At 32.7% G+C, this 10,181-nt stretch overlaps 2 long non-coding RNA genes across 2 annotated transcripts; one reads left to right on the forward strand and one right to left on the reverse strand.

Annotated features, from left to right (window-relative positions):
• Positions 1-709: 709 nt before the first annotated feature.
• Positions 710-4,491, forward strand: LOC134246718 (uncharacterized). The gene is made up of 4 exons (XR_009987691.1): positions 710-1,141; positions 1,851-1,952; positions 3,787-3,999; positions 4,215-4,491. It is a non-coding gene; the product is annotated as an uncharacterized LOC134246718 (long non-coding RNA).
• LOC134246716 (uncharacterized) lies at positions 3,942-9,896 on the reverse strand. The gene is made up of 4 exons (XR_009987689.1): positions 9,749-9,896; positions 5,177-5,269; positions 4,275-4,449; positions 3,942-4,029 (listed from the first exon to the last, which is right to left on the reverse strand). It is a non-coding gene; the product is annotated as an uncharacterized LOC134246716 (long non-coding RNA).
• Between the last annotated feature and the right edge of the window lie 285 nt (positions 9,897-10,181).

Genomic DNA, 10,181 nt, shown 5'->3' on the forward strand with positions numbered 1-10,181 from the left:
ATGCCCTTAAGGTAAGTTCAGAGTATTTTAAATCAGCTTTGGGTTGTGGGTCAACCAGAGAAGATATCTGTTCTGCGCTTTGTGTTATATATAAGGCCAAGCTTAAAAAATCTTTGTTTGCAATTGCCATCCTATAATTTTTAGACCGGGTAGGTAAGCATTCTTTTTTTTTTGAAAAAAAAAAATGTTTTCAAATTTTTGTTAGATAACATAAAATAAAGTTTTTCATAGGCCTACTATGCATAAATTAGCTTTACTCTTGGTATTAACTACTCAATACATTGACAAAGACAAAAATTTACAATGAAACACTTTCAATATCTTGAAATTTTTAAGAAAAAAAAATACAAAATGGCTAAAAAAAAGGGCCTAAGTACTTAGTAGGTGTTTTAACTTCTGCATGTATAATCCTATTTTCAACCCTTTATCCTTGTATGTGTTTACATTCCCAGTCTGTCAGTTACAAACCTCTGTATAATTTACCCATAACTGTCTTATTTGTAGGGACTTGTGGGTTCGAATCCCACCACTACTTAGTCAGCAAAGTAGTGCAAATATACTATGGTAGGTCACTATAAAACTACTACTCACTTTACATCACTAAATTTAATATATATACTTTTATGTAATCTATGGAAACATAAAAAATGAATATAGAATATTGATTCAATTTGTCTTTTATGTCATTATACTCTGTCCCACCAAGTTACTGTAAGCACTTTTCGCATAATATCTCAAAATATATAAATACCTTGGCCTTCAACCCGCTTCCGATTGATAGATCATTTTTTTTCCAACCTTCCTCCGTTTATCCGAACCCTCGGGGTCAACCAGTGCAAACACACGGCGGCAAATTCAAAGTCTACGGAGATTTAACATTGTCAAAATGGCCACCACTTCGGAAGGGGATCATCCATTGTTCGTAATTTTCCGTACGTTGCCGTCAGTAAGGAAATGACGTCACACACGTTCGGGAGTGCTCTATGGTTATCGACGTCCGAAAAACCTATAACGCCCGAGACTTCCAAGTATATATTTATACTACAAGAAATTACGTCTTCAACAAAACTTTCATACCCAGACCGAGACCGAAGGGACCAAAGATTCATAAAAGGGTTATTCACTGCATAAAGGCAAAGAGGTATGACTCAATTCATACATAACATTTCGATAAAACAATCGAGGCTAGGCTACTGCAAATTTAGCTCAAGTGAAATTAGTTTTATAATTTATCAGCCAAAACGTAACACTAGCTAGAGATCAATCAAAGTAATATAACTAGTATTAAGATTTTTAAAAATTATAAATGCTGCCTTACCTTAACGTTTCACCTTAGCTTTCCTTATAAATCCAACTCCTTATAGTTTGTTAAAAAACTGTAACACACGGTCAAAATAAGTATCATATTATCGTTTCTATGTCACAGTATGTGAACAAGTGATGTCCTCACATGCACATACCACAGTATTCCTTGACTTTGTTATACTTCCAACTCTTTGAACACATAAATCCTTCGTTGATATTTTATTTTTAATCTAGAGCAAAACAACATTTGTTGTCTGCATCAAACTACGTCACCAATGAATTTTGACCTTGCCCTTACAAACCTTCCTGTAATATCGGTGTTTGGTAAATTCAGACCCAGGATATACATTTTTGTTTACCTTAAATATAACAGAATACCAAGATTTAAAATATTCCTATACACATAAAATTAAAATACATAACGCAAGGTGAAGGATTATGATTTTTAAAAATATATTATAATTTTTTTCCCTTCTCTATTTCAATAAAACAATTTAACAGATAAAATATTTTATGAGTTTTCAGAACAAAAATTTTCATTGCAGGAATCTGAATAGCTGCCTGGTGCAACTACAAGATAGAAAAGCACAAACATGTACATTATATATATTAAGCCATAAGTACCTACAGATACATGTATATTGAAGGTATGAAATAATGCAGGTTTCTCGAGTTTGATTTTTGAGTCCCAGTAAAATTTCAAAGTAAGTTTATTCATTGTAAATTTTCAAAGTACAATTAGTACACAAACATGCATATATGCCTATATCATATACCTAATAGTGTATCAGCCTTGATACAGATGTTTTGGACTAGGTGAGACAGCGCCTAGCAAGGCCAACAAAAAATAATTGTCTTGTTTCCTGCTACCAGCCTGGAAAAAATTGGGTAGGTAGGCAGGAAAATTATTTTATTTTTTAATTTCTTTTTATTTTCGATATGAACTAATAAAAAACCAAATTAAACATGTCATAGACCAATATTTTCATTACAAATTAAATTTTGTCTTTTGATGCATGACTCAAGTGGTATGTTATGAAAATCCATATTTAAAACATATAGTATCATAAAATACCACTTGAATATACATTATTTTTTTTTCAGTTTTGGAACATGAAATTATGGAAATTCCAGATTTTTTCCAAACCTAAAAAACTTTAGGGTCAGGTGCAAAAAATTAGGGTAGATTGGGTAACAGGAAACAAGACTATTATTTTTTTGGGCCTGAGTAGAGCTGTCTTGCTCTCGGGGCCGAGATATCTCTGTCTCGGCCCATTGTTAAGGGGCTGTCTTGCCCTCAAATGTCAAATCATTATTTCTGTTTATTTATGTGAATTAAGAATAAAATTCATATTTAAGTAATTTAAGTAAGAGATTTTATATCAAAAATTTGTCTAGAATCTTTAAAAATTATTTATGGTAGAATATTGAGAAAATTGTTTTTAAAATTGTAAAATACTTTGGAATCATTTTATTATACCTGTCTAAAATGGGCAAAGAAATTTCGAAATACTTTTACACTAAAACTTGTTTAGTACGAACACAGATATTGTGATTTCACAGATATAGCGAGGTAACCTTGGATCCCCAGCTATGTAAATGTAATGAATTCCTTATACGGATAAAACAAATTATGGTTATAGCAAAGTAGTTACATAGGTCCCATTGACTTTTCTTTAACAGAGTTTTACTATATAAGGTAAACATTTTGACTTTTTACAAGACCTTTCTGAGAACTTCAAACAACCTTAAAGGACACTGAGAAGTTATAAACATTATCATGATAAAATGAAAACTGTTGCAAGAAAAGATTTAATTTTTAAAGCTTCATTTTGAGATTCTGAATTGAACAAGAGATGTTTGTAAAACACTTATGCCCCCCTCCCCCCAAAATGGAATTTTTCCAAGTCCAAAAGGGCATTACTCTGTCAAAAATGGCACGATCGTACCCAAAACAGAACTTGACCATGATATTTATCTGATAAATCTGCATACCAAATTTCATTGCAGTATGTGCAACCTCTGCAAAAAAAAGTGAAAGGAAACAGCAAATAATTGGAAATTTTTCTAAGTCCAATGGGCATAACTCTGTCAAAAATGGTGTGATCATACCCAAAACAAAACTTGATTTAGATATTCATGTGATAAACCTGTATACCAAATTTCATTTCAGTATGTGCAACAGTTGCGAAGAAAATGAACGGAAACTAAGTGGACCGACCGACAGACAGCAGCAAAGCAATATGCCTTCCCTTCTTCGAAGGGGGTCATAATTATAAATTAAAGAGTTATCCTTCTTGGCTGAGGATCCAAGTACCTTAACAGATTTTTATTAAGTCTTGTAAAATTATAATTTCTTGAAACATAAAACAGTTTTAGATTATAGGATAAACTAGTTTGTTTGAACTGTTTTCATCATTTTATTAAGTAAAATTTAAAAATATTTTAAAAGATAAATGAATTGTTTGTCCTATATTTAAGGATATTAGATCAAAATCAGAAGAATAAATGTCTATAAAAGTCAAGAGCCCACTGATGCTGGAGTCCATGCTGTAGAAAAGACATGAAACAGAAGTGAGAAAATGTCGACATCAGTCATCTATGACTGAAGATGGAGATTGTCTCTATTCTAAAATTTCCGAGGAAAATCTTGTTGTGGCTCATCCAATGATCACTCCATTTGCAGACTACCAGGTAATCTTTGGTTTTGTCAATACTTTGTGCCTGAAAAAAAAAATAATGATAAAACATTTTAATTCGTCATAAAGATTTCAGTGCATAAAAAATACTTTTAAATTTGTGCAAAGTGAAATTTAAAGATACAATAAAAATTCAGATCGTGCTCATCATATTAATATGAATTGTTTACTTATTAAAAATACATATATTTGGTCAATTCTCATTTTCAGGTTCCAGTCTGAAGTATACATAGGAAGAGCAAAATCTTTCTCATTCATATAAACACTTACTACCTGTGATCCAGAAGAATGTCCTGATTGTTTAGTCCAACATAAGATGGATTTCAATCTGACACTTTATTCTGAAAAATTAAGTGAACAGTCTTCTTAATGCAGGCATGTCTTTGTTACAATATCTCGACTCTGCATGGTCATCAAAACTTTGGACTCTTGTGAATTATTCAACCTATAAAAACATAATTTTGTAAGTAATAAAAGTATAATCAAATATTCTATGCTTCAGTTATAATTATATTTTTTTTATCAATGTTTGTTTATTCTTTCAAGTGGTGAGATTGTGCAGTATTACAGGTGCTTAGACACAGATTTGCAGTTAATATTTTCTCAAATTTTCTGTAAAATATTACGACTTATATAACAAGAGGCTCATGAGCCACATCACTTATAATTACCTGAATAGCTTTGACCATGCAGTTCTTTACCAAATTTCCTCCTTGTTATACCTTTTGTGACCCAACTTAACCCCTGTGGTCTTAATTTGAACAATTTAAAATCTACACTACCCCACAATGATTCATAAGTTTCAGCTTTGCTTGCCTAGTACCGGTAATTCCCAAGAAGAAGATTTTTTAGAGATTTTTCTTGTATATTTCATTGTAAAACTTGAGTTCCCTATTGTGGTCCCACCCTACACCAGGGGTCATAATTAAATAATTTAGAATCTACACTACCCCAGGATGCTTCTGCATAAGTTTCAACTTTTCTGGCCCAGTAGTTCTCTGGAAGAAGATTACGAATGCTGAGGGAAAAATATACACTTGAAAGATTAGAGGGAAAATTGTAACATGTATACACATCTGACAGGTGCTCAGAGCTTCAAAAAATCATTCTCAATACATGTATTTAAAAGAGACAGGATATTTTGAAGATCTTGAATATTATAGTAAACTTACTGCTTTTGTTATGCATATCATCTTTGCTTTAGTCAAAGGTTTCTGGTCTGCTTCTCTCCTTATACTGCAGTGGCTAAATCAAGCTTAACATTGCTGAAAGAAGATAAAGTGTCATAAAAGAGTACAGGACATCAATTTCATTATAAACTATAGTGTTCCAAGGAACACATATGTCACCTGCTTTTAGCATCTTTAAAGATGTATCTATAAAATCTAAGAGTGGTCAGCTATTTTTATGCTACTAGCATATACAGAATGCATCCCTCAACTGAATATTTAAGTTAAAATCATCATAAATAATTATTTATCATTTTACATGTGTTACGTGTTTCAAAGCAATTGTCTTATTGCATGATCCACTTTGTGGGATTCCATCCCAATGTATTTTCATAATATTTAAGATATCAGTTTGTGCGGTTTACTGAATATCATACAGTTTAAAAAAACAGTTTTATGAGCTCATAAACATGTATAAAATTAATGTTAATTATCAACACCCGTCACTCAATATTCAAAAGTCTTTAGTTAATTTAAATTTTCTGGGGTATCTTTGTAAAGTAGGTCAAAGTTCAAGTCAACCAAATACAGTACTAGCAAATAAGGACAACAATATAAACAAATTTCTTTGATGTACTCAGACTGACCCATCAAAACTACTCCAACCCAATCATTTTTTCAGCACTTTGAAGTTTTGATTTCTTAAAAAAAATGTTTTATTTATTAGAAATAGATACTGTTTCCTTTTAAAATTGTGGTATGTGATTTCTACTGGATGCTTTTAGATTAAATTTTTTTTATTGATAAATATTTCATCTGTCTAGATATCCAGTGTGTATTGAAAATATTAATAAATTTATGAGTCTGGAATTTTTTAATGACACTTTGATATCAATTTGATCAATACTATTAAGCAAAAAAAAAAGATACCTACCTACCCACCTTGAAAAATATGTGTCAGAGTACATCAAACATAAATATTTTAACTAGAATTGTCCAAACGGGACAAAATACCCCCCGCTGGGTTTTTCAGAAGTTTTTCCTTAATAAAGATATGTATCAAACATGAATTATGAATTTTTACTTCCAGTGACCTTGAACTTCCCCCAAATGACCTTGGGTCAAGGTCATGACACACCCTTGGGTCATGGGCAAACTTTGTGTGAAATGAGAACCTACCAAGTGTATCCATAAGAAAAATATGGACCGGACACGAATTATGAAATTTTTCTTCCAGTGACCTTGAACTTCTCCAAATGACCTTGGGTCAAGGTCATGACACACCCTTGGGTCATGGGCAATCTTTGTGTGAAATGAGAACCTACCAAGTTTATCCATAAGAAAGATATGGACTGGACACGAAATATGAAATTTTTCTTCCAGTGACCTTGAAGTTCCCCAAATGACCTTGGGTCAAGGTCATGACACACCCTTAGGTCATGGGCAATCTATGTGTGGAGTAGTAGATTCTAATGTCCCTCTGTAAGAAAGATATGGACCGGACACGATTGCACAGACAGGCGGACAAGGTGATTCCTATATACCCCCCCCCCAAACTTCGTTTGCGGGGGGTATAATTATCATGGCCTACGGTTTTTAAAACAAGTACTTTAAATGAAAATCTAGGGATTAAGGAAACAGAAATTTTCAAATTAAGTTCACATTTAAGCAGTATAGGACTTTACAGAAAAATAAAGTGCCACACCACAGCATGATACGCCCGTCAAAAAATTACAATTACAATGTATCTTAAACAGTTAAAAGTGCAGGAAAATCATGTCAACCTTGTTTTTAAGATTTCAATGATTTTTACACACCTTAAAAAATTTGTTTATCCATCTCCTGTGGTGGATTATTATAATTATAAGAAATATCGCATCATTCATAGATTTCTATACCTTGCCAAATGCCTATCATATTAAACAGTATCAAATTAGTCTTCACAACTTAATCTCTACCTTGTTAATTTTGGAAATAAAAGGCTGGCCATCAAATATAAACTGACCAACAGTTCTGTCTAATTCCCGAAGGATACAGATAAGACCATGCTCTGAAGAAATGAAAGAGACATGCAGCTAGCCTTCCTACATTGAACACATTAATTAATCTTTAACTGGATGCTTGTCTACTCATTACTCCCAAAAGATTATTGGATCTGCACTATCTACCATAAAACATTTTTAAAACATATAAAACATCAATGATTTTTTTTTAGATTTAATGTCAGACAGTTAATTGTTAATATGCAATTCATATGGACATGCAGATTCCACCCCTACCCCCATAAAATTAATTTTTAAGTTCATAATATTATGTAATATCAAAATAGTTTAATATGCAATATCAAATTTGTTTTAATTACTTCTCATCAAATTCATTTTAAAACTTCGGCTAGCCAACAAGAGCTATTTTTAATTCAACAGGCTTACCCATTTGGCCCAATACTCAAGGGATATAGATAGCACCGATGCTCTTACAGCTACTCCTCACACTAAACTCATTAATTTCTCTCTCTAATTTGACATGCAATTTTCTGTTATCAAAGTTCTTCTTGACCAGTGCTTGATAATTAGACTCATGGGGGTGGTGGAATTTCTCTAACATACATTATATTTGTTATAGATTGCTGTCAAGTATATGCTAAAAAAATATGTATTTTCTTGATTTAACATTTTTCTAGTAAGGTTAGTGCAATAGTTTTACATTTTTTTGAATGTGTAAATGAATAGAAAAAAAAACATTTTTTTTTATTAAATTCAACTTAAATTAAAGGTCACAGTGACCTTGAAATAGGTCGCGACACACCTTCTACCTAAGATGCATAAACTGGCCAAGTTTGATGATTCTAAGTCTAACAGTTTTCTAGTTATGGACCGGACAGGATTTTTCCATATTTGGCTATAACTTTTTAATTATAGGTCAGAGCGACCTACTTTTTGTGCGCGACACACCTTCTACCCAAGATGTATCAGCTGACAAAGTTTGATAACTCTAGGCCTTATAGTATTAAAGTTATGAGCCGGACACGAGAAAAGCTAACAGATGGACGGACGGACGGATAGACGGACAGACAGACAGACACGAAGCCTGTAACATAATACGTCCCGTCTTAAGACGGGCGTATAAAAACGATGCTGTTGAGGCCATGTGCAGCTTTAAAATAGTCTTGCCCTCTCCCAACTCATGATTTATAGGTTGGTAGGTAATAAGGTATATGAGAAAATTATTCTCAGAAAAATTAATCATAAATTAATAATTTATTCTCCAGAATATAAAAAAAGTTACTTGCTTCCTGGAGATTAAAAAAAAAGTTTTGAGTCATTTTAGCCAGTTGGTTGGGACAGGGCAATCAAAATTTTTTTTCGAGATAACCAGACTGAGAATTTGAACTCTGAATATGTGCATGACAGCTAGTATTAATGGAAATTTCCATCTGATGTTACATGTATATCAATTTTATTTAAAAGCCTGTACTCAGATGAAATGATTCAGCTTATCTTAACTTCTTATGCTGATCAAATTATTCAGACATGTTCTTTTATTTATTTTTTTCTGTTTTCCTTTCATGAATAATTAATTAATTAATTGTATACTGTTTAACGTCCCTCTCCAGAATATTTCACTGATATGGAGACGTCACCATTGCCGGTGAAGGGCTGCAAATTTAGGCCTATGCTCGGCACTTAAGGCCTTTGAGCAGGGAGGGATCTTTATCGTGCCACACCTGCTGTGACACAGGGCCTCGGTTTAAACGGTCTCATTCGAAGGACCGCCCCATTTAGTCGCCTTTTACAACAAGCAAGGGGGTAGAGGACCTATTCTAACCTGGATCCCCACGGGACTCCTTTCATGAATACTACATATATAATTACTTTTCCATTTAAACTGCAAGGTCAAGACAAATCATTATTTTCTGAAACAGTGCGTGCATATTCATCTACCTTATGCCTGGTTCTGCTAATTAAATCATCAATATGCATGCATGTACATAAATGACCATTATACTAGAACTCAATCCAAACACTTGATGAAAAAATACATGCACATTTTAATATTACAAAAAGTTTTGAAAAATAATTCCAAAATGTGTTATCTATTGAAAACTCTGTTTTGATGTCCCCAGGGTGTTGATACTACACATAAATGAAAAAATAAAAATGCACTTTAGATCTCTAACTTGTTATTTATTTGCCAAATGCATGTACATGAAATGTTATAATAAATTGGAAAATGAAAGTAGGAATAAAATTTTTAAACTTTAGTTACTATGTTAACTAGCTGTTATTTTCTTTTTGGTATTATTTCACCTAATTGTTTAACCATATTCGTGTTCTTTTATAATCATAGAAACACCCCTTTACATTTTTCACACATGGGCTTACATACAGACCGTTCCAGAACACGAACGGTTAACCATGAGCACTAACAAGAGAGCTGTTGTTCTAATGTCAGCAATATCACGCGTTTTGAAATATATATATTCTTAGCATTTGTAGACACTTCTTTCTTGTGTGTATATAAGCTAGTAAAACAACAACAGCTCCAAAAATACCATAGAATAAATAAACAACTTACGTTTTAATCACTGGGCCTGGCGAGCTTGCATCATCATGTCAACAGCCATTATCCACAAGTTGTACTTCGTTAAATTCGGACTATTTTCTCGTAGTTTATAATTAAATTTGTTAAATGCTGTTAAAATCTATTTTACATCAAAGTAAAAGTTATATTATCAATAAAAGCAATTTAAATTAATTCCTTTAATTTTTAACGATTTTTTGGAAATTTACTTTGCAAAGAACGACTACTCCCTTCGAAAACTGGTTCCCGGCCCCGTATTCTAGACGCTAATGGACGAGTTTACCATGTTAAATCCCCGTAGACTTTGAATTTGCCGCCGTGTGTTTACACTGGTTGACCTCGAGGGTTCGGATAAATGGAGGAAGGTTGGAAAAAAAATGATCTATCGATCGGAAGCGGGTTGAAGGCCAAGGTATTTATATATTTT

Source organism: Saccostrea cucullata, unplaced genomic scaffold (genome assembly GCF_032062105.1).
Source record: "Saccostrea cucullata isolate Sc308-1 unplaced genomic scaffold, CSIRO_AGI_Scuc_v1 ctg2183, whole genome shotgun sequence".
NCBI lineage: Eukaryota > Metazoa > Mollusca > Bivalvia > Ostreida > Ostreidae > Saccostrea > Saccostrea cuccullata.